Genomic DNA, 23,906 nt, shown 5'->3' with positions numbered 1-23,906 from the left:
CAGCTGGGATATTGGCCTTCAAAGGTGGGAGGTCTAGGGGGTGATTGTGAGGTCACTGTTAGGCTGGCCTGGGGGGTCAGGGTGGGGTGCAGCACTGGCTTCCACACACGGCCATTGCCTCTCCGCAGGCACTGTCCCTTATCTGGACTCTGCCACAGCCTCTCCTCCTCCACTGCCATGAAGATCTTAAACAAAGGTCAGTTCACATACCTCCCTTTCTCACAAAACTTCAATGGCTCCCTGTAGCCTACAAAAAAAATCTATATTCCTTAGTTTGGTATCCAGGCTTTCCACAATGTACTCTAATTAGAATGAAGATTTTTTATAGCCTCAGTTACTTTATGTTCATTGAACAGATAGCTATCAGACGCGTACTAGGTGCCAGGCACGGTGCTGGGGATACAGTACAAACTGACATAGCCAGACCTCCTAAAACATATGGGCCAGTGGGAAAGACAAAGCAGCAAATAATTGTTCTATGAGTCCATAAGGGCAAATAAAAATGAGGGCTCTGAAGGAAAGAAATACAATGCTGTGAAAGAACTAGATTTGGATGGGTTGTGGGAGGGTCGCGACTGACTCAAGCATGGAGCTAAAGGGTAAATAGGTCTCAGTGGGGCTCTGGACCAGAGGGATGAGCATGTACAAAGGCCCTGTGGCAGGATGGAAGCACAGCAGACTTGAAGTATAACAGAAGCCCAAAGGCTAGAGTACCAGGTAGTGAGAAATGATGCTGGAGAGGTGGGCTAAGGCCAGACCAGACAGGACCTTAGAAGTCACAGGTTTGCTCAGACTCACAAGGAAGAGGAAAACAATAAAGCGATTCAAAAAGAGGGGAGGGACTGACACAATCAAGCGTCCTTTTTTGTGTTACTAAACTTTTGTTGAAGGAAACTGTGTATAAAGAAAAGTACCAGGGGCATCTGGGTGGCTCAGTCGGTTAAGCATCTGATTCTGAGTTCAGCTCAGGTCATGATCTCACGGTTTGTAAGTTTGAGCCCCGCATCAGGCTCTGCACTGACAGTGTGGAGCTTGCTTGGGATTCTCTCTCTTCCCCTGTCTCTCTGCCCCCTCCCTCCCTTGCTTACTCTCTCTCTCTCTCAAAATAAATAAATAAACTTAAAAAAGAACATTAAAAAAAGAAATCTAATTAAAAGAGAAAGAAGGAAGGAAGAAAGAAAGAAAGAAAGAAAGAAAGAAAGAAAGAAAGAAAGAAAAAGAAAAAAAGAAAGAAAGAAAGAAAGAAAGAAATGTGCCAGAATCACAAATGAAGACATCTGTATAACAATTTCCCCAGAATTCCTCCTTACAGCTCCTGCTGGTCAGGGTCTCCCTCTGAGGGTAAACACTATTCTAACTTCTAATTTCATAGGTTTGTTTTGTCTGTTAGAGTTTTATATCAATGGAATCATATTACATACAGTTTTTCATATCTGGCTTCATTCATTTTACAAATATATTTGCAGGATTTTAGCAATGAATTCTATTAGTCTTTGTGTATGTGGAAATGTCTTTATTTTACTTTCATTTTTGGAGAAACATTTGCTGGATAATAGAATTCTTGGTTAACAGTTTTCCCCCCAGGATTTTGTATATGCCATTTCACTGCCTTTTGCTTTCCACTGTTTTATATGGGAAATCATCTGGTAATCACATCATTGCTCCCCTGCACATGAGTCTTTTTATTATTATTATTATTATTATTATTATTATTTTGCTGATTTTTTTCTCTCTGTTTTTGTCTTAAAATTTTTTTTTAATGTTTCTTTACTTTTGAAAGAGAAACAGAGTGTGAACAGGGGAGGGGCAGAGAGAGAGGGAAACACAGTATCTGAAGCGGGGTCCAGGCTCTGAGCTGTCAGCACAGAGCCCTACACAGGGCTCAATGTGGGGCTCAAACTCACAAATTGTGAGATCATGACCTGAGTTGAAGTCCAACACGTTAACCAACTGAGCCACCCAGGAGCCCCTGTTTTTGTCTTTTAAATGTTTGCTATTATGTGTCTGGGTGTGGATCTCTTTGTATTTATCCTCCTTGAAGCTTCTTGAACTTTTGGGATAATGTATTTAATGTTTTTCATCAGATTCTGGAATATCTTGGCCATATTTTCCATAATGTTTTTCTGTTCCTTTCTCTTTCTATGTCTGGGAGTCTCATCACGCATCTGCTGACATGCTTAATGTTGTACCACTGCGCTCCAAAGTTTTGTTCATTTTTCTTCCATCATTTTTTCCCCCTGATCCTTAGATTGGATAATTTCTATCAATCTATCTCCAAGTTTGCTAATTCTTTCCTTGGCCATATATAATCTTTCGTTGAGTCTTTATAGTATATTTTCATTTCAATTGTACTTTCAACCCCAGAATTTTCCTTTTTAAATAAATAACTTTTGGGGTAGATTCCCATGGTTCATCGCTTACATACAACACCCAATGCTCATCCCAACAATGCCCTCCTCAATGCCCATCACCCATTTTCCCCTCTCCCCCAAAAAACCAACCCAAAAACCAAGAGCACACTTTATACACTGTATGTTAACCAATTTGATAATAAATTATATTAAAAAAATAAATAAGTAAATGTTGAAAACAAAAAAATAAACAAAACAACACACTTGTATAAATCGCACAGATAAAATTAGCATTTCTACAAAATTAAAGTAACTTATTTTGTTAGAAAAAATAAAATAAAAAATAAAAAATATACTTAGCTGTCTTCAGTTGGGTCATTTAAAAATTATAAGAGTGTCTTGATATAATATTCCTTTGTTGCAAAATTCTTCTATTAAATTTCACTTATCTTTTAAAAAATAATCTCTGTCTCCTTATTTAGAATTTATGTTGATTCATTGTTGTCATACTTTCATTTAAAATTTTAAACATGATTTGTTTTAATTCTTTGCCATATTTGTAGTAGCTATTTGAGGACTTTGCTAAATTCAACATCTGCAAACACTCAGAGACAGTGTTTATTGACAGATGTTTTCCTGCGTATGTGTCACACTTTCCTGTTTCTTTGTATATCTTGTAATTTTTTACTGAAAACTGGACATTAAGAAAAATTGTAGCAACTTTGGATTCTGATTCCTGCCAAGTTTATTGTTGCTTTTTTTCCCATTTATTTATCTGTTTAATAACTTAGCTAGGCTCTGTGAATCAGACAATCCCTGTCTGGGAATCTGGGAATCCTGTCTTCCTGATGGTGTGAAGTCCCTGAAGTTTCTGATTAAATTTTTTGTATTTTTGTTTTTATATTTAAGCCTAGCTTCCTGATTGCTTCTGTGTCTGCATATCTGCATATCCGACTGGACAGAGATTGTGCTCAAATACCTCCAGCCAGTAAGCAATCTGTCCTCTGTTGAGGAATCTGTGTGTGGACAGGGGGGCTGTGTCAGCTCTCTTAGGACTGCATTATTATTTATTTTATTTATTTATTATTTTATTTATTTATTATTTATTTATTTATTATTATTATTTATTTTTGCACAGTTTATTATTGAAGAGCTCCTGTGGGTCAGGATTCTGGGTGTACCTTGGTTGGGTCCTCTGACTCAGGCTAAAATCAGGTGTGAGCCAGGTTACGGTGGACCATCTGAAGGACTAACTGGGGGAGGCTCTACCTCCAAGTTCCTGATCTGGTTCTTGGCAGGACTGGGTTCCTTGCAGCTCATTGACCTGAGTTCTTCCTTTGCTGGCCATTGGCAGCAAAGACCTTCAGTCTCTTGTGACATGTGACTCTCCATAGGGAAGCTCACAACATGGCAGCTCATTTCATCAGGGCAGCAAGGGAGAAGAACCAGAGAGAGAATGAGAGCAAGGCGGAAGTCATTTTTTTAAAACCTAGCCTCGGAAGTGACACCCATCACTTCTGCTGAGTTCTGTTTATTAGAAGCAGGTCACTATGTGCTGGCCTCACCCAAAGGGAGGATTACATAGGGTACTAATCCGAGGAGGTGAGGATCACAGGGAGCCATTTTAGAAGCAGCTGATAACAGGAACCCACTCAAAACTCAGGCCATTTTCATGTGTTTTCTGTCGTTTACTTTCCGCTGGACTCTTTCTCATCTTTGCACACACGCACAACCTAGGGGTTAGCCTGGAGTGTGTGGCTGGCTTGGGCCTTCTGTGGTTTGCACACTGCGTGCACGCAGCTTTAGCCAGGAGTATGTTTGCCCCAAGCACAACCGGCAGCCTCGGTCTGGTGGAGCTGGTGGCTCTTGTGCTTTTCTGCCTTGGAGATTTTCCCTGAAGCCTACAAGGCTGCCAAGGGTGGGTGCCGCTTGCTGCCCCCAATCCAGTGATTCCCTTTTAGCCAAAGCAGAGAAACTGCCCCACACTGGTGGGACCTCTGTGCTTGTAGCTGGGAGGAGGGGCCGGGAGCAGCTTTGGGCAGGAATGCCACAGATGTTCACGGTTATTGCCCAACTTTCTGGTTTGCAAGCACAGATACTGCTCCAATTGTGGTATGATGTCCGGAGTGCTACGTGGTTGTTTTGATCAATTTTGTCCAGCTTTGTAATTGCTTTTAGGGGAGAGGATTTGCTATGTCCCTCCTCAGCCGTAGGTGGAAGTCCCCTGTCAATACACCTTTTATATAATACATTTTGTAAGACCCCCTTTACTGTGTTAACATAAAATTCATATATAATTTAGCCTATTTGCATACACATACTAGTCCTCCAAACTAATATATGGGAGAAATTTTTAAAAATGTATACAGTCTCCCTTTGAGACTCTATGTCAATATTTTATTTTATTTTTTAAAGTTTATTTATTTATTTTGAGAGACAGAGAGTGGGAGCAGAAGAGGGGCAGAAAGAGAGGGGCAGAAAGAGATGGCTGTGCTATCAGCTCAGAGCCCAAAACGGGGCTCGAACTCACAAACTGTGAGATCATGACCTGAGCTGAAACCAGGAGTCAGATGCTCAACCAACTAAGCCACCCAGGTGCGCCACATCTCAATATTTTAATACTTGGTCACAAGTAAAATAGAAGGAAATCCTCCAAGTTTTTCAAATGCCTCTCAGGGAATGTTGCAACCTCTCTAATGAAATAATGAAAAAATCGATTGTAATCAATCAAGGGTAGTTGGGTGGAGGCCGTGTACAGTCACATGGTCTGTCCCCATTGAGCAGGGGCTGTGTGTGCAGGGTGGGAGGCAATGATTAATAGGCATTGATACAGTGAGTAGGTAAGTGAATGAGTGAGAGAGTGAATGGACAGGACAACACATGCGGGCCTCTTCACCCCAGGTTTCTCATCCCCAAATCTGCAGTAGAAATCAGTGTCCACATGTTTCTAGAAGACCTGTTCTGGGGTGGAAATTGGGTTGCCAGAACTCTATGTTTGTGAACATGAGTATTAGCATTCTCTTTCGGCTACAGCCATCTTAAAAGAGACCAGAGGTTAGGAGACCCAGGACCCAGAGGATCATCTCATGGGACAGGAGATAATTCAAATCAAGGAGCATTTATGGGTGTGTTTCTGGTGCCAAGCACTGTCCTGGGCAGTGAGGGAGGGGGGGTGTAGAAATCTGGGGTACCTGGGTGGCTCAGTCAGTTGAGCATCTTGACTCCAGCTCAGGTCATGATCTCATAGTTTGTGAGTTTGAGCCCCACATCAGGCTTGCCACTGTCCATGCAGAGTCTGCTTCAGATCCTCTGTCCCACTCTCTCTCTGCCCCTTCCCTGCTCATGCTCTTTCTCTCTCAAAAATAAATATACATTAAAAAAATTAAGTATAGTCAGTTCCTGCTCTCATGGAGCTTATTGTTTCCTAGGGGAGACACCTGCAAAGCCTTGTGAGCATGGTTTTGTCTCCCACTCTCCCCTCCACTGTTCCCCCTTGTAGTTTGGGTGAACAAACACCACTCCAATTTGAGGGACGGGATCAGGTTGGTGTAAGCCAATCAATACCCTGAGTTCCCCAGGCTAGAGTGATTGATGCAAGAAGGGCCCAATCAGTATAGAATTGGGAGCTTCATTAGGAATGTGAAGAAGACTCCTCTGTGAATGGTGGGGTGTATGGATGTGAAGCCTGGAATGGTGGTGGTCATTTTGGTCTGGTGAGGGAGGGAAGCTAGAGTGAAGATAAAACACCATTCAAAGAGTCAAGAGTCTCACTGAACAACTGAGCCAGTGTCTGAGATTTTCAGACTTAAATTATTTTTTATGTTTATTTATTTTTTAGAGAGAAAGAGACAGAGTGCAAATGGGCAAGGGGCAGAGAGAGGAGACAGCAGGCTCCAGGCTCTGAGCTGTCAGCACAGAGCCTGACGCGGGGCTTGAACTCATGCACCATGAGATCATGACCTGAGCTGAAGTTGGAAGCTTAACTGACTGAGCCACCTGGGCACCCCCAGACTTAAAAAAGTTATTTATTTATTTATTTACTGAGTCTGTGTGTGTGTGTGTGTGTGTGTGTGTGTGTGTGTGTGTGAGTGGGGGAGGGCAGAGAAGGAGAGAGAATCCCAAGCAGGCTCCACACTCAGTGCAGAGCCCAACTCGGGGCTCAATCTCATGACCTGAGCCGGTATCAAGAGTCTGATGCTTAACCGACTGAGGCACTCAGGCACCCCTGAACTTTTCAGACTTTTAATGAGCTGGAGTTGTGTTTCCTCTTACTTGCAATAAAAATCTTTCAGGTGATACAAATAGCTAATACAGGGGAGATGGTAACATGTAATAGTGATGGAGGGCATGGTGAAGTCTCCTGGCCGTGGGGGGAGGGGTGGGGAGGCCATCAGAGAAGACTCCACCGAGAAAGAAGTCAAGCTGGGTCTTGAAGGAATCAGAGGCTTCGACAATAGGAGAATTACATTCTCTTTGGAGGTAACAGCACCTACCAAGGTATGAAGGTGTACAGGGAGGAGAAATGGGGACAGGGAGGCATGGGGACAGGGAACAGAGCCAGAGAATGAAGGTGGTGAAATGTTTTGCTGCTTTAGAAAGCTCATTCAGTCATTCAACAAGCAGCTCTTGAATGCTTCCAACCAGCCAGGTACCTCTGAGTGATGTGAGCAGAAATGGGGGTGGGTGGGGAGGAGAGTGGGCACGCTGAGCCAGAGAGACCCGGGAAGACACCATGCATACGTATAGGCAGCATCGAATAGACCACGGCTGCTGATAAGCTGGGATCCCAAGTCCAGAGTAGGGCCTGGAATTCTGTTGCAAGAAAGAAATGAAGCCTTGCGGACAGTGTTTTCCCTACCCCCATCACCAAGTGGTACCTATTGAAATGAATTGCAAATTGAGGAAGCCTCCAGTGTCAAGAAAAGTGTGAACATACCTCCAACCTCTCTGGCTTAGGCTGGGGGTGGGGATATATGGGGATGAAATCAGCGGATTTTTCCACCTGGTGCTGCACGGTTTATGTAGTGATGGGCTGTCTTTTTTCCTTTGCCCTCCTTTCTGGCATTTTAATACCCAGTATCACTGCAATACTCAAGGGCCATTTAAAAAATATATATAATCTTATTAGCAAGAACTGCTTTACTGTGGCTGGCCCAACCAAGTTCCAGAGCACAGCCATAGGTCCCCAGTCTCAGCAGGGTGTCCGAGGAGGGTGGCTCTAATTCTCAGAACACCACATCTGCCCTAGTTTTCCAGGACATTCCAAGCAAATGTCTCAATTAGGCTGCAGGATGGATGTACTGTGGAGTGGGCTGTGATTTACATATTCACGGCCCTGCAGTCTCCTTGGTCCTGAAAGTGTCCTTCCTTTGCTCAGCAGGGCCCCAAGGAGGCTGCCAGGGCCTTCCAGGGGCCAGGCCTCAGGGCTGGATGGCTCTGAGGGTGAGGTAAAACACGGAGCAGCATGGAGCTAGGAAGACTTGGCTGGTCAGGGAGCCAGAGGCCCAGGTACGAGGCCCATGCAGCTCTCCTTCTTTTGGCTCTGTGACCTTGGGTTTGCTGTTTGACCTCTTTCGTCTTACAGTGAATAGGACTCAATGAAGAGTTGCAAAGTAGTGCCAGTGATATTTGGCCCACAGATGTATTTTATTCAGCCTGCTAAGTGTTTTAGAAGTCAGGCCATGTCATAAAAAAATTCAGATTTCTGATCTGTTTAATAAATGAAGGATGTGGTATGACAAGGTAAGCATCTTCCCCCTTGAGATGGGGACACATCCACACTGGTCACCCTCTGTCACGTGCAGAGCCAAACGTCCTACAGTGCACAAGACAGCCCCTGAAGGATTATCCAACCCCAACGGTCACTAGTGCTAATGTTGGGGAATCTTGGTCTACTGGGCAACACAGCCATGTGAACAAATGGTTACAATTAAATGTAATAAGTCTGTAATAGAAATGGGGCCAGAATTAGTTGGAGGCCCAGAGGTGAGAGGGAATAACTGAATCAGAGAGGAGCAGGGGACATCCCTGTTTGGAGCAACAACATTGCTATCTTGTTCATGCCTCACATAAGCTCCCTGTATTCAGTTGATTCACCCGGGATACAAGTGCTGCTGTACTGATAGTTCAGGCTCCATCTGCCCTGGCAACTTCATTCATACTCCTGGATCCAGCCATCCCTGAAGTCTCATACTCTCTGGTTATGTGGCACCTATAGGTTTTTGTTTTTTGTTCCCTACACTTATTTGAGTTGAGTTACTTTTGACATAAACACCACAGCTACATCTGCATACTCACAGATCTTATGCAGACTTCCCCTTTCACACTTACACATCTGAGGTCACCCCCACCCCCAACTGACAGTCACCTTCTTTTCTCCTTCCTGTGGCTGGCAGCTCTGTCCCCCTCTGGTTGCAGAAAGGGCAGCCGCATCTCCGCAGCATCCAAATATCCAAGCATCAAGTGCATGATTGAAGTGCTCCATCAGCTTGGACTGGGGGAGCCGTGAGCTGATGTGGTTCGTGGAACAGCTGCCCGCCCGCGCAGGGCTGGCAGTTAATTAAAAGCCCCATGCACTTAGTGATTAACTAATCACAGCATGATGGCAGTCGGTGATGGTGCGGCGAATTCTCTGCTGGAGTCAGCTGAGAAGCTCCGAATGTCTGCCTTTGGGCGGCGGTGGCAGCAGGAGGCCTGGGTGGCCCCAGTGTGGCCATCCCAAGCAGGTTGCAGAGCAGATCCCCAGCTGTCTCTCCTGCTTGAAGCTTCTAGGAGAAACAGTTGAAAGGGGACGCGGGTGGGAGGGTGAAGATGGGGAAACCACTGTGGGGGGGGGGGATGGGGGGCCTGGGTGTCGGGTGGGGCTGGAAGGAAGGGAGGGGAGGCTCTCAGGAATGGGAGCCACTTGGTGGGGGCTTGATGGGACCTTGGGTAGGCAGGGAGGGGGCCAGACACAGGGACCGGGCAGGGGCCTGGTATACCTCAGTGGCAAGGGGGAGGATGCAAGCCCCCTTCATTTCAGGGCAGCATGGTGCCTGGTTAGGTGCATGGTAGAGCCAGACTGCTGTTAAGTCATGGCTCTGCCGCTTTAAGGCCCATGTGACCATGGACATGAATTTCAATCTCCCTGCCCCAGTGTCCTTCCCTGTAAAATCTGGGATTAATAACCATACCTACCCGCTCCCTCCCCCCCACTCCTACCAGCCAGGATTCATCCATGTGAAGTTTCCCTAACACAATTAGCACATGAAAAATAGTAACACTATTAATACTAAATTATTAACTTACAAAGAAGAGGGCTGTTTCCTCTGGGAAAGATACAAGGGCCGATACCCTGAGAAGTGAGTCTGGCTCCACTGTGGCAGGAACTCCCTCTCCCCCACTGCCCCTAGAAGAAGCTTGGGGAGGCCTTGGGGCCGGGAGGCTGGGGGAGGCATGGAAAGACAGGCGAAACTGCACTGCAATTGCACTCTGTGTAAGTGGAGCTCTGAAGAACAGCTCCATGCGTCTCCCTGAAGAGCCCTGAGCTGGCACCCCAGGAGCTGCCACTTTACTCTCTCTGTCGTGCTCCTGGGTCCAGCCCTGGCTCTTGATTCTGACCCTGCCCATTAGGGTGACCCTATGGTACTGCAAGTACCGGGGACTTCGCCCTCTTTAATGTTGTCTCCGGGTGCCCAGTTACCCCACAGGAGCATCTCCCACATCCTCACTTGGTTTTCATGTCCCCCGCAGTCTGTTCCAGATTCTCTCTCCTTACGTCCATGCTGCCCAAGGTCCCCACAGCTGCTTTCCCTACCGTCCTCCTCCTTCCCCTCTGATTCCAGAGTACAGCCTGCAGGGTGACACCTTCCACCTGCATCTGTCTCTGGTGGTGGTTTTCAAGCAGCCCCGGGGGTGGCTCGGTAAAGTTCCATCTCTCCAGGGTCCTGGAGGCCCTCACTGAGAAGGCGTTGCTGGAACTCACACCCAAAGGGTGGACAAGAGCAGCGAGTCTTGTGTGGCTCTGGGAAGGGTCCTACGATGGGAAGGGGCTGGGGGAGCCTGTGCAGCAGGCACAAAGTGGAGGAGGCTGGAGTGAGCTGACATGAGTAACATGCCCAGCAGCAGGGCAGCGAGGGCTCATAGGTGGTGTCATTTCTCCATGGTGCAAGGTGGGAGACCTCACCTGCCTCAGGCCTGCTGTGCTGCCACCCGGCCGGACATCATAAGGTCTGTGAAGGGGAGGCCGGGTCCCCAGAAATAGACCTGCATCCAGGACTCTATGAAAGTAATCAATCGGAAATTGCAGAAAACACAATAGGGGCTGGGGAGTGGTCTGCACAGGGAGAGACTTGCCCTGAGGTAGGGGGGCAGTTCCTGCTAGACAGAGACCCCTGGGAGTCTCCCTTTGCTGGGCCCAGCTGGGTAATCAGGCAGGCATCTCAGTTGGGAGCCCCAACAAGTGTCTCTGGCTAACCTGAATGAGGCAGGCATATAGTGGAAGGATCTGGAGTAGCTCTCGGTGTAGGAGGAAAAGGTGGAAAATAAAGTCTTGCGGAGCCCGAGATGGAGGCAGACCCCCATGCTGTCTGCCTGCTGGGGCCTTGCCATCTGTGTGTCTGAGATTCCAGGGGAAACAGAGTTGGCTGTCTGGGCCACCATTATACAGTCACCCCTCTGCCAAGAAGCCGGGTGGGACCCTTGACTAAGGACTCAGAGTGTATCCTGTGAGGAGGGATGGCTCTCCAAAGCACTATTGGGGTGCTAGTATCAGAAGAGGGGAGGATGGCTCCTGGGTGGCTCAGCTGGTTGAGCATCTGATTTTGGTTCAGGTCATGATCCATGGTTTCTGTGTTCAAGCCCCACATTGGGCTCTGTGCTGATAGCGTGGAGCCTGCTTCACATTCTCTGACTCCCTCTCTCTCTGCTCCTGTCCCACTCCCTCTCTCTCTCTCAAAAATAAACATTAAAAAAAAAGGAGAGAGGAGGGGACACTAAGTGAATAAACCCAAGGTTTTCTGAGAAAGGCATGTTATTGTTCACACCTGTGAGGGGAGGCCAGGTCGGACCCCCAGGAAGATGCCTTCCCTCCACCCCCACATCTATAGGTCCTTCCCTAAAGGCCAGACCAAGGCTCAGAAACAGTCAGCAGGTGAGTGTCTCTTCATGTGCCCCCAAGCCCACTGCTAAGGGCCCAAGTGTCTGGAATGTTCTCCAAATTCTGAGGAATGTTTAAGGTGGGTCAACACAGCATCTCTGACTGTTGTGTGACCGTGGGCAAGCTCTCTGCCTTCTCTGACCTGTTTCCCCACTGGGAATAAGGAGCATAATGGAAGGAAAAGTGCTTTAGAGACTGTGAAGTGCTTGGAGAAGCTATTCGCGACCACTTTTATCTCTGGTCATGACTTAGGAGGAAGTTGCCTGTCGGCCTTCTAACCATCAGCACTCCCTCCAGCCTCCTCCCCTGCTTTCTCCCTGCCTCCACCCTTGGGGCTGAGACATGTGTCTGTGTTCTTGCCAAAGGGGCCACTTTGAGAGCCTTTCCCAGTGCCTGGTTCCTTCTCCCCAGCCTGGAGAGGAGATGTGCAGTCAGCAGAAGTATCTGACTGGCCGAGGAAGCCCCAGGGTAGGGACTGGGAGAGAGCCTGGGGAGGTGATGTGGGGAGAGCTGGGGAGGATGGGGGCAGGTTCTCATCCACTGTGACTGGTCCCCACAGCTGTGCTCTGAATAGACAACATTCAGGTCACATTCCCTATAGCAAAGTCTGAGGAACCCAATATCTCAGCCAGAATTGCTGGAAAAGAAATAAATATCTGGAGCTTGGAGATGATCATTGATTTTGGGGGAACTCTTGGTTTTAACAGATTGGCCACTCACCAGATAATACAAATAAGTACCTTGTCTTAGCTCTGGCCGCTATAACAAAAATACCATAGACTGGCTTTGGCTTCCATGTGTAGGGTTTAGTGTGTCTACATCTAAAGTCTGTGGGCACACCCAGCTAGCAAGGGAAGCTAGGAAATGTAACCTTTATTCCAGTCAGCCTGTGCCCAGCTAAGATTGGGTTCTGTTCCTGGGCAGGAGGGCGGATGGATGTTGGGGGAAAGGTAGCAGCCATGGTCATAGTTAGGGAGTGTGAAAATGGACTTGGCCCCTTTGCCTACCCTATTGACCCCATGATCCTGCCCCTGCCTAGAAATTTCTCTGAAAGGGGAGCAGAGAGTTGTAGCTGTAGCGGGGGGGGGGGGTCCCCATAATAGGAGAGGTGGGCTAGGGCTGGGTCCACTGAGGATCTTATTTGTGGGATAAGATTCTGACCAAGGAATAGCTGCCTCCAAAAGGACAGTGGTGTTCACAGAGCTGCCCGGAAGCACCTTGGGAATGACTAGGCAGGAAGAGCTGCATGGAACGAAGTCCTCAGCTGGGAGCCAGGGCCTCGGCTTTTGACTTTCCGGCTCACCAATAATCTCCTAGGTGACCTTGAGCAGGCCTGTTAACTTCTAACATCCCCCAGGCTGGGTCCCATGGTCAGTAGGATAGGGACAATGTAAAGAATTCAAGGTCAGGCAAGGGTGAGGCAAGACACATTCGACCCAGGCACAAAATTTCAGAGGACACCAAAAAACTCAGCAATTAAGATCAATACTATTTTCATGCAGATTTTTTGTTGTGGTGAAACATACCATAAAATGTTACCATTTTAACCATTCTTAAGTGTTCAGTTCAGTTGTGTTAAATACATTGGCCCTGTTGTGCCACCATCCCCACCCTCCATCTTTAGAACTTTTTTATCTTCCCCAACTGAAACCCTGTCCCCATTAAACATTCACACCATACTCCCTGCTCCCGCCACCCAGCCCCTGGCAACCTCCATTCTACTTTCTATCTCTATGACTCTGACTATTCTAAGTACTTTGTATAAAGGGAATCATACAGTATTTCTCTTTTTGTATCTGATTTATTTCATTTAGTGTGATGTTCTCCAGGTTCATGCATATGTAGCAGGTGTCAGAATTTCCTTCCTTTTTTTAAAAAATTTTTTTTAATGTTTATTTATTTCTGAGACAGAGAGAGACAGAGCATGAGTCAGGGAGGGGCAGAGAGAGGGAGACACAGAACCGGAAGCAGGCTCCAGGCTCTGAGCTGTCAGCACAGAGCCCGACGCGGGGCTCGAACTCACGGACCGCGAGATTGTGACCTGAGCCGAAGTCGGCTGCTTAACCGACTGAGCCACCCAGGCGCCCCAGAATTTCCTTCCTTTTTAAGGCTGACTCATATTCCATTGTGGAGATACCACATTTTGCTTATCCACTCATCCATCGACGGACACGTGGGGTGGTTGCTTTCTACCTTTTGGCTATGGTGAATAATGCTATTATGGACATGGGTGCACAGATACTGTTTAAGCCCTCACTTTCACTAGCGCAATATTTTATAGCAACTAAATCTCATGCAAGAAAGTCCATGATGAATAAACTTCCCAAATGTTAAGGAAAGACAAGATCAGGACCAGCACTGTGCTGAGCCACATGAGACTCTTGAGGCCAAAGAGAGGGGGTACATTTCTTACCTGGCACAAGCTGCTCCTTTAAATCGTGCACTGCAGGTGAGCGCCTCACTTCCTCATGGGGAGTCCTAGCCCTGATGAGGGTGACTGGGGCCTGGCTGAGCATACTGGGCCCCAGGGAGCCTCCTCTCCCCCTGTTACCCTGGGCTGATTTAGGAACTGGAGTGATAGAGGAGCCTCTAGGTTGGAAAGCTCGCGCTGGAGCTGGGGCTTCCTCTCCCCTTGGACAGATTCATCTTAATTAGCCCCCTCAGATAACAGTTCTTTTGGAGGCCGAGGTAGCTGACTTATGAAGACACTGTCTTCCTCCCCTTGGAGTTGTTTTGCCAAGTGACAAACCAGGAGACACATGTCCCCACTAAGGGTTGGCCCACAGAGCTGGGTTTGAAGCCTTTCTAATGAGATAGGAGATGATGCTCTTGATCTGTGACCTGTTGGCCCAGCCAGGTGGGCACCTGTCGCTGTGTGCAGGAGCCTGAGTTTGGGTGCAGCACATGTGAGCCTGGGTGCAGTGGCCCCCACCAGGAGCAATAGAGGTTCCTGAGACCCAGCCCCTTAAAGATGAGAACCAATGAAATCCCCAAATGACAGCGGCTTCCCTTAGTCATTCAGGGAACATTTAGTGAGCACCTACTGTGTGCCAGCCAGTTAGTAGGTGGGAATGAGATGGGTCAGTTGTGGCCCTGACTCTAAGGAACTTATAACTAAAAAGAAGTGTTCATAAGAGTTGAGGGACTACCAAGTTATTGTGTAGGAGAGTGGGCAAACGAAGGGGAGCGAGAAGCCATCTCAGCTCTCCCAGCCCTCCTCCTTGGTTGCTGAGTGTACTTGTGCTGCTCACGCAGAGTGCAGGCATAGATGAGGCGGGGAGGGGGTGCCCTGGAGGAGGCTGCGCCTCTCTGAGGCCCGCACTTGCCTGCTATCCTTAGACTGACCAGCAGATGGCAGTCATGCTACGGGAAAGTCAAGAATCGCTGGGGGCGGAGGGGGAAAGGAACAGAGACAGACAGACAGATACAAAAGCACTGGGCTTTTATAACAAAATACCATTGACTGGCTGTCTTCAACAACATATTTCTTTCTCACAATTCTGGAGGGGAGGAAGTCCAAGGTCAAGGTGCCAGCAAGGTAGGCTTCATTCTGGGTGTCTTCTCTTGGCTTGTAGGTGGCTGCTTTCTCACCATGTGCTCACATGACCTTTCCTCAGAGCATGTAGGGGAGGAGGAGAGGGGAGAGACATACAGACAGATCTTATCTTCCTGTAAAGCCACCAGTCCTCCTGGATTAGGGCCCCATCTTTATGACCTTATTTAACCTTAATTACTTCCTAAAGACCCTCTCTCCAGAAATCAAATGCAGTTACACTGGAGGTTAGGGCTTCAAAATACGAATTTTAGGGGGAAACATTTCAGCCCAGTGCAGAGAGAGGGAGAGAGAGAGAGAGAGAGAGAGAGGAGAAAAGGGGGAGAGAGAGGGAAGGAGGAAGGGAGAGACAGACAGAGAGGCAAGGGGTGGGGTGGGGTGAGGGGAGAAGGGAAGAGCCTGTAGCACTGGGTGGGGATTCCTGGTTCTGAGCCAGATTTGCCATTCACCTTATTGGACCTTGAGCAAGCCACTCTTCCCTTTGGACTGCCACATCTTCACCTCCAAAGGGGGTAGTGGTATACCCCACACCCCCATACACACTTGAAGCAGCAACAAATTCACAGAAAGGGGCCTGTCAAGAGCTTCCCCCCCCCCCCCACCATTTCCTCACTCAGAAACCCTATTAGATGGGCATTACCATTATCTTCATCTTTCAAATGAAGAGACTAAGGGTCAGGGAAGTTAAGTGGCTTGGCTGAGGTCATTGCTGAGACTCAAACCCGTCTTCTGACCCCATGGTTTAATCAGTCAAGTGAGCGACCTGAGAGGGGTAGAAGATACAGTATAGGTATGAAGGAAACTTGGGAACTCCTTGGCATAGCTGGGCTTGACAAATGGGGGCCTCTTCTGGAGCCTCCACAAAATCCCTGAGAATGGGCAAGTTTGGTGGAGGGCCCTTGCAGGGAACACAGGCCTCCCGGGGAATGGCCTGGAAACTGGCCCAGAAACAGGAGAAACACTCCCTGGACATGTGGTAACCAAAGAAAGGTGTCCAAGAGGTAGCTTCTGTCCCTCTGTCCTGTCTTGGTTTACTCACAGTGAAGTCCATCCAGCTCTTGGCTTCTGCTGTGTGGTATGTGCAGGGCCATATGCAGAGAGGGGAGAATCTACTCCTTTTCTCTCAGAGACACACGAGGGACGCCTAAATCTAATAAGTTAATCTAGACTCCCAGAAACAAGATTAAATTTTCAAATAAAAGCAGGTTCTGACAGCTAAGGCATAAATCTTTTATTTAAAATAGAGACTAAACCCATTGAAATGCAATCAGCGATGACAGATGCAGATAGAAACAAGCTCTGATAGAAGAGACGCGGCATAGATTTGTTCGCTTTTGGTGACATACCATAAAGGGTGACCTGAAGGACAGTCTGCCAGCGTCAGCAGATAGTGAGGCCTTTGCATCCATTCCCTTGTGGTTTGTTGGCCCAAGGTGGTGCCAGGGTAGTTGCTGAGGCAGGTGGGAGGGAGCCAGCCTCGGAGGTTGTGGTCCTATTGCCATCACCCATCTCCCCACTCAGAGGGCAGGGAAGAGGGTCAGCAGTGTTTGGACATGTTTGGAGCACCAGCAAAGCAGCTTGAAGAGGAGAGAATGGGGAGCTGTCAAGAGCAGGTGGGAGAAGGTTGAGGCAAGAGGATAAGGCAGGTAAGGACAATAGAATTTCCTGGGGCTGCCAGAACAAAGGGTGAAGCTCTGCAGACCCCAAACCAAGACAGTCTTCTGCTTCAGCTGCTATGGAGGAGCATTTCTGAGTGCCAGACACTGTGCATTTAGTTCACAATCTTATTTAATCCTCACATCAAACCCTTTTACAGGTAACTGGCTGACACTCAAAGGGGTCAAGTCCATGCCTTAATTACATAGCCAGTTAGTGACAGAGCCACGAGTCTGCCCCAAGGCATGCTGACCCCGGTCCCTTGCTCTTTCTACCTGACATGCCACAGCTCAAAGACACCCAGGGATGCCCTGGAGCCTCGCAAATATACAGACACCTCATTTGTTCTAATTCAAGCAAAGAACAGGGAATTATTTCTCTTAAATATTGCCCCTTTTGAAGCTTTTTCATGCTTGCAAACACAAAGTTGCCACCACAAATATACATCCCTTGAGGACAAAGGCATTCCCAAATTGCTAGTCCCATGAATCTGTGTTCAGGAAAATGTTGAACAGGATGCTGAAAACAAAGCAAACCCCCATACAAGACAGTGCTTGTGTTAAATAACTTTGGGAAACTCCACCTACCTACCACAACTCCTCCTGGAGAGTCACTCCACATGTTAGAATATTAAAGAACATTATGACAAGTCCTGAAGAAAAGAAGTTTGTTTAACCCAACATTTCCCCAACTTATTTGAACATGGAAATGTTTTTGTTTCTCCTACTGGACATGAGATCACATCAACTCATCTTCCAATGAGCCAATCTCAGGAAACACTGATCTAAGAGTATCATTTCAGTTTGGCACATAGCTTCCTGCTTCTCCGGAAGGAGTATTACAGAACATGAAATTTCACCACTAAATACTTGAAACAGGTGCCCAGAGAAGCCACAATCGACATTTGTGGTTCTTAGTGTTTTTTAGGTGAAGTGTCCTTAGGTAATTTGATGAAAGTTGTGGATTTCTTTTCCTTGGTGAAGAGGAGAAGCACTCACATGTATTGTGTACACACACAGAATGTTGAACTCAGATTTAAGGATTCATAGGCCATTTTTTGCTCATGGGCCTCAAGTCACTAAACTTTAAGTCATTATCAGCTTAAGTCCTTGATGTTATTGGAAGCCAAGCACTAGGCCTTGGCTGGGGGTGAGGGTGCAAGCATACTGGGGGTAGAGCCACTGAGAGGGTCTGGGTGAAAAGGCCAAGTAGACTCCTGGCCTGCTGACAAAGAAAGCCCTGAGAGTCACTTCAGCTTCATGTGTTCAATGCAAGGGGCACTCCACTGGGGTTTGGGATGGGGGTGGGAGGCATCAGGCAGCTTGGTGAGCAGAGACCCCTTTGCATGTCTGAAGGAGTGTTCCTTCCCAGTCCTGTGGGGAGTTTCAAGCTCAGAGCTCCTACCTCTCTTGGAGCCTCCCATAGCCTAGTATATGAGAATCCTGTTGTTGATGCTTGCCTAACATCCCTTCCCTGTCCCCATTCTCCTGGGAATAGCACCTTAGTTGTCCTTGAGGAGTCACCTCTAATGCACATTGGTGTATATTCATGGTATGGATTGAACCTCACCCCTAGATTCAGGATGGTCTCATGACCCAGACATAGATAATCAGAGGGTACCATCTTTTTGGTCACAGTGATTGGTTCAGGGATAGGCATAGGAACCAAGCCAGAACAATTACTGCCAGATGGACAAATTATGGGACTTTTACAGAGAAAGAGTAGTTCTCATGGGGCTGTTCATAAAAGAGTATGCCTGGAGCTGCTGGTGGCCACCTTGACCCATGAGGGAGATGGCCTGAAAATGGATCCTCTATTGAGGAGATCAGGTGAGAGATGGAGAGTGGGGGTGACCCAATGAGACTTTTTGTGTCTATATCTAACTATGCCCCAACTTATTCTACCCCTGGCACAGTTACATGAACCAGTACATTTCCTTTGGTGCTTAAGACCATGTGAATTGGATTTCTGTCGCTTGCAACTGAAAGGATCTTGATTTCCCTGTGTTAAAAACACATTACTAGGTCCACTGAATTATAATTTCCAGGAATATGGAGGTGATAGGTAGGTAGGTAGGTAGGTAGGTAGGTAGATCTTTCTGGGTAATCTAATGGTCTAACAGCTCTAGCTTGTGATAAGCTTACTCAGTTTTGCACCATGGAAGGATGGAAGATGCTCAGCTGGGGAATTCCAGATTACCAACATATGCATCCAGTGAAAGCCCAGTAGTCAAGATATTTTACATGGTTGGTCCTTAGTTTATTCCCACTCTCAAGCTCTCAAATGGGGCTAAGAATCATGTAATTGTGACTTCTCAGCTTTGTACAGGAGCAAGAGACTGATCTGTGTTCATCAAAACATTTCCTTATCTTCCTGTCCCCACAGGGAGACTATACTTCCCGGACCCTTTCTGGTAGGTGTGGCCATGAGCTGGGTTCTAACCAATAGAATGTGAGCAGAAGGTATATATTCCACTTCCAGACTTGGCTTATAAAAAATCTTCTTAGATATTCTTCATGATTTTTACTCTTCTAGCTTGATGCAGGTAAACATGAGGACCTTCAAAGCCATTTTGGATGTTGGAAGTGGGAAGAGCCACAAGGAGGAAGGACTATGGGTACCAGAATCACTCTTGGAGATGAGCTTCATGACAATTAGGAGTCCCTGCTTGGGAGTACTACATAAGTGAGAAATAAATATCTGTTGTGTTAAACCACTGGAATTTTGGGGTTTATTTGTTACAGTTTTTTTTTTTTTTACCAGTGAATTTTTATGAATTTCCAGATAACTTTCCCATCTATTCATTCATCTTTTCTTTACAAAAACTCTGGGTGGCAGTCTGGGAATGGCATTTTACAGATGAAAATGCTTGTCCTAGCTTAACTAGTTGGTGGGAGGATAGAAATCCATTCTAAAAAGAGCAGTTTGATATTATTGTGAAGAGATTATGATGGTGAGCCCTTCCTTGGCCCTGATCCCCTTCCTATTAGTTCAGACATTTCTGTAGTTAGAGCTCTCCCCCAGGATTCAGCACCCATACTTCACCCACGCGGCCCCTATTTCTTCCGCAGTGAAGACTCTAGGGACTCTGCCTCTGTCCGTGGTGCTGAAACCAGTGGCGTTCACAGAGTGGACTCAAATATTAGACAGAACTAGATTTTACTTCTAAACATATGTTCCCTTGGAAAGTATTTTAACCTCTCCAATGGTAATTTTATTATCTGTAAAATGGGAAAATTATACTTGCCTTGTGAGATTGTTGTGGAGATTAAATAATGTGGAGAAACTATTGGTGTAATAAGTGTGAGGTGTTTTTTTACACCCCCTCTCCCCCACTTTTAACAGATATTGAACCTTCTCCTTTCCCTTCTTACCAAGAGTAGCAGGTAAATTGATGACAATTTTATACTTATTTGTAATGTTGACTTCAAGGGCCAATTGTTTGCTGAGGTTTGAGTGAATTAAAAGAATAAAGCAAACAGATTCTAGAGACATTAACTCTAATTACTAAAGCTGCTATTGGCTATATGGGGTTACAGAATACTCTAACAGTTTAAGACAAATTGACGCTTGAGTAAAAATATGAGTTTTTTAACCCCCTGGTTTCTTCATTTGTAAAATGATTGGTAGGGGGGTGGTGGCCTGGTTGTTTCCAACCCTGTAAAACAAGAGTACCTTTTAGTCTTCTCAACACTCATTGATCCCTATTTTTGTAATGATTTTGTCAACTAAACACACTGCACTTATTAAGGAATAACAAATTCATTCCCCAAATTTTATTAATAAAAGACATTTAGAAGTGATTGTGCAATAAAAATAGTATTAAGCTTCCCAGTTTAATGAGGTGGCTGATGCTTTAGTTAGTCTGTGTGGCCTCATTATCAGCTAATGTGTGGATTCCCTTAGGTTTTCTGAATTTTTGCCAAGAATTCACAGAACCCAGTGCTACTTCTGTGAACATCAGAGCAGGAATCATTGTTTTCAATGGACTCTTGGATCCTTGAAGCTCTCACCTGATACTGTTGAGCTCTGATGTACCAAGAGGGGTGGAGCAGAGTGGGAACAGAAGAGAAAGGAGATGAGGTGGTTGTGGGCCAGCAACATTTACCTTGGGGACTGGAATCATAGAGACATCCCCTGGTGTTTGGTTTAATCCACACCCAAAAGACAATTAATAATCCCCTTCACTCCCTCCACAGTGAATACAGTGAGAAGCATTCTGAATATGTCTCTGTGTGTGTGTGTGTGTGTGTGTGTGTGTGTGTGTGTGTGAGAGAGAGAGAGAGAGAGAGAGAGAGAGACAGAGAGAGAGACAGAGAGAGACAGAGAGAGAGAGAGAAAAGGAAGGTTGGTTTATTAACAAAAAACATGCCTGTCAAGGGAAATAGTCACTTGGCCTCTTTTCTGTCAACACCCTCTCTCCCTGTTGCACATGATATAGGAAACGAATTTGAAACCAGACAAATGGTTGGTGGGCACAAAACTAGAGTTAAGGAGTTTTTTGGATAGTTTTAATGACATGGTCTTCAAACTGTGGTTGCTGTTGGGATATAACTTCCTAGAGGTTTTATTCAGGCCCTTTCAGGAATGATGATCCCACTCTGTCCTAGATAATGCTGGAAGCAATCACTAACACTTTACCTTTGGGCTCTGCCACTGACTTGTGCCTGTTAGCAAGAGGCCCACCTGAGATACTCAAGCTGCTGCGCCTCTTATCTGCTTCAGGGTTTAGTAACAGCCAAGAGTCTGTTCTTTTAGTATGGTGGAAAACTTGAGGTGGCCCTGTAGCACTGGCACAGGGGAGAACAAGTCCCTTCCTCATGCTGATGGACTCCTTTTGGAATATTTTATTGGTTGGTTTCAGCCCCAATAGTGCCATCCTTAAGTTAGAATGACAACCAGCCTGGATTTGAACTGGTGTCATTATGAGTCCAGGGCCTATTCTCTGCAGTCAGTGCAACCCTATTCTGCTTCTCTAAGGTGCCTTGACTTTAAACTCTAGAGGCATAGTGCTTCCTAGCCCACTCTATACAGAAAGCTAAGCCAGAGGGTCCAGGGAGCTGGGGCAGGAGCAACCATCCCCCCCAGGATAGGCTGACCCTGACCCCAGCTCTGCAGGCCTCAGCACAGGGGAGGATTTACTCTCCTCCCTAAGTCTCAGCATTCAGCCTCTCCCTTGGTTTATGAGCTGAGTAGGTGAAGGGCATGTTCGACCTTTTCAGTTACTTCTCTCTGCTCATCATTGTAACTGCTACAGAGAAATGAACTTCTTTCATGTTTTTCCCACTGCCAAAAAACACAGCAGTTATGGCTGAGGGCTAGATGTGTAGTTTGCTATAAGTCTGGGAACTCGGTCTTCCTCCAACCTGATGGTTGTCACAGCCCTGACCTACCCTGGGCCCAGGGTTGAGGTTTCTCTAGGAGGGTAGAAGCTGATGGGGCCACATGGGGTCCATGACAGCCATTTAACTATAATTCCTACTCTCGTCCTCCACCCTCAGCCCACTCCCTACCCCTGGTCTTCCTGGTCAACTCCCAGCACACACATCTCTCACACCTGTGTGGGCCCACTTCCACCCCCTGAAGCCTCTCTGCTCAGGATAAACTGCTCTTGCCTTGGTGCTGCTCTTCACCTGGTATGTTCTGTTGTTCCTTTCCTTACTTTCAGTCTGGGGCTCTGTGTATTTGAAGGCTTTCTTCTTTTTAGAAAAATAAGGTGCCATGTTTGGAATCTTGAGAAATCATAGAACCCTCCTCATCTTTCTGCACTGCTGAGTACATTTCTTGTTTCTACCCAAATGATCTGCTAAGGCTAGAATGCTAATTTATCTGAGTGGGAGTACGTCAACATCACCCAGAAATAAAAGTGTCAGCACTCAGAATAAAACCCCAACTCCTCATGATCTGGCCATGCTTGCCCTGACCTCACCTCCTATCTCTTTCCATTTACTAAGCTCTGGCCACACAAGCCTTGATTCTGGTCCTCAGGTGGGCCAAGCCTCCCTTCTGCTTAGGGCCTTTGCACCCCAATCCCTTCTGCCTCAAGCACATTTCCCTGCATTTCTGCAGCTGGCTCCTTCCCATCATGTGGGTCTCAGTTCAGCCTCCTCTGACCTCTCCATCTTGTTCCACACTCCCCAGTACCTCTCTATTGGAATATATTTCCCTGATGTATTTTCCTCATTGCACTTATCAATTTCAGAAATCATTTTTAATTAAAACTTTTTTTAATTTTAAGTTTTCATTTTAATTCCAGTTAGTTAACACACAGTTTTATGTTCGTTTCAGGTGTACAACATAGTGATTCAACACCTTCATACATCACACTGTGCTCATCACAGTGCACACAGTGCATCACAAGTGCACTCCTTAATCCCCATTACCTATTTAACCCTTCCCCTCACCTACCTCCCCTCCGGTAACCATCAGTTTGTTCTCTATAGTTAAGAGTCTGTTTCTTGTCTTCTCTCTCCCTCTCTCTTTTATTTTTCCCCTTTGCTGGTTTGTTTTGTTTCATAAATTCCACATATGAGTGAAATCATATAGTATTTGTCTTTCTCTGACTGGCTTATTTTGCTTATTATACTCTCTAGCTCCATCCATATTGTTGCAAATGGCAAAATTTCATTCTTTTTATGGCTGAATAATATTCTGGTGTGTGTGTGTATTCCAGTATGTGTACACACACACACACACGTGCGCACGCGCGCGCGCGCACACACACACACACACACACACACTGTCAATGGACACTGGGCTGCTTTCATATCTTGGCTATTGTAAATAATGCTGCTATAAACATGTATCCTTTTGAATTAGTGTTCTTGTATTCTTTGGCTAAATATCCAGTAGTGTGATTACTGGATCCTAAGGTAGTTCTATTTTTAACTTTTTGAGGAACCTCTATACTGTTTCCAAACTGCACCAGTTTGCATTTCCACCAGGAGTGCAAGAATGTTCCTTTTTCTCCACAACCTTGCCAACACCTGTTGTTTCTGGTGTTGTTGGTTTTAGCCAGGTGTGAAGTGATATGTCCTTATAGTTCTAATTTGTATTTACCTGATGACAAGTGATGGTGAGCATCTTTTCATATGTCTGTTATCCATCTGTATGTCTTTTTTGGAGAAATGTCTGTTCATGTCTTCTGGACTACTTGTTTTTTGAAAGTTGGGTTTTATGTTCTTTATATATTTTGAATATTAAACCTTTA

The 23,906-nt window shown here is 46.3% G+C and overlaps 1 long non-coding RNA gene across 1 annotated transcript; it reads left to right on the top strand.

The window, feature by feature from the left end:
- Nucleotides 1-93: 93 nt before the first annotated feature.
- On the top strand, nucleotides 94-19,409 carry LOC122208525. Its single transcript, XR_006197267.1, has 2 exons — nucleotides 94-196; nucleotides 19,232-19,409. It is a non-coding gene; the product is annotated as an uncharacterized LOC122208525 (long non-coding RNA).
- The last annotated feature ends 4,497 nt before the right edge of the window (nucleotides 19,410-23,906 follow it).

The sequence above is a fragment of the Panthera leo genome, chromosome E2 (genome assembly GCF_018350215.1).
Source record: "Panthera leo isolate Ple1 chromosome E2, P.leo_Ple1_pat1.1, whole genome shotgun sequence".
In the NCBI taxonomy this organism is placed as follows: Eukaryota; Metazoa; Chordata; class Mammalia; order Carnivora; family Felidae; genus Panthera; species Panthera leo.
Note: the sequence above shows the minus strand (reverse complement) of the source record. Positions and strands in the feature narration are given on the sequence as shown.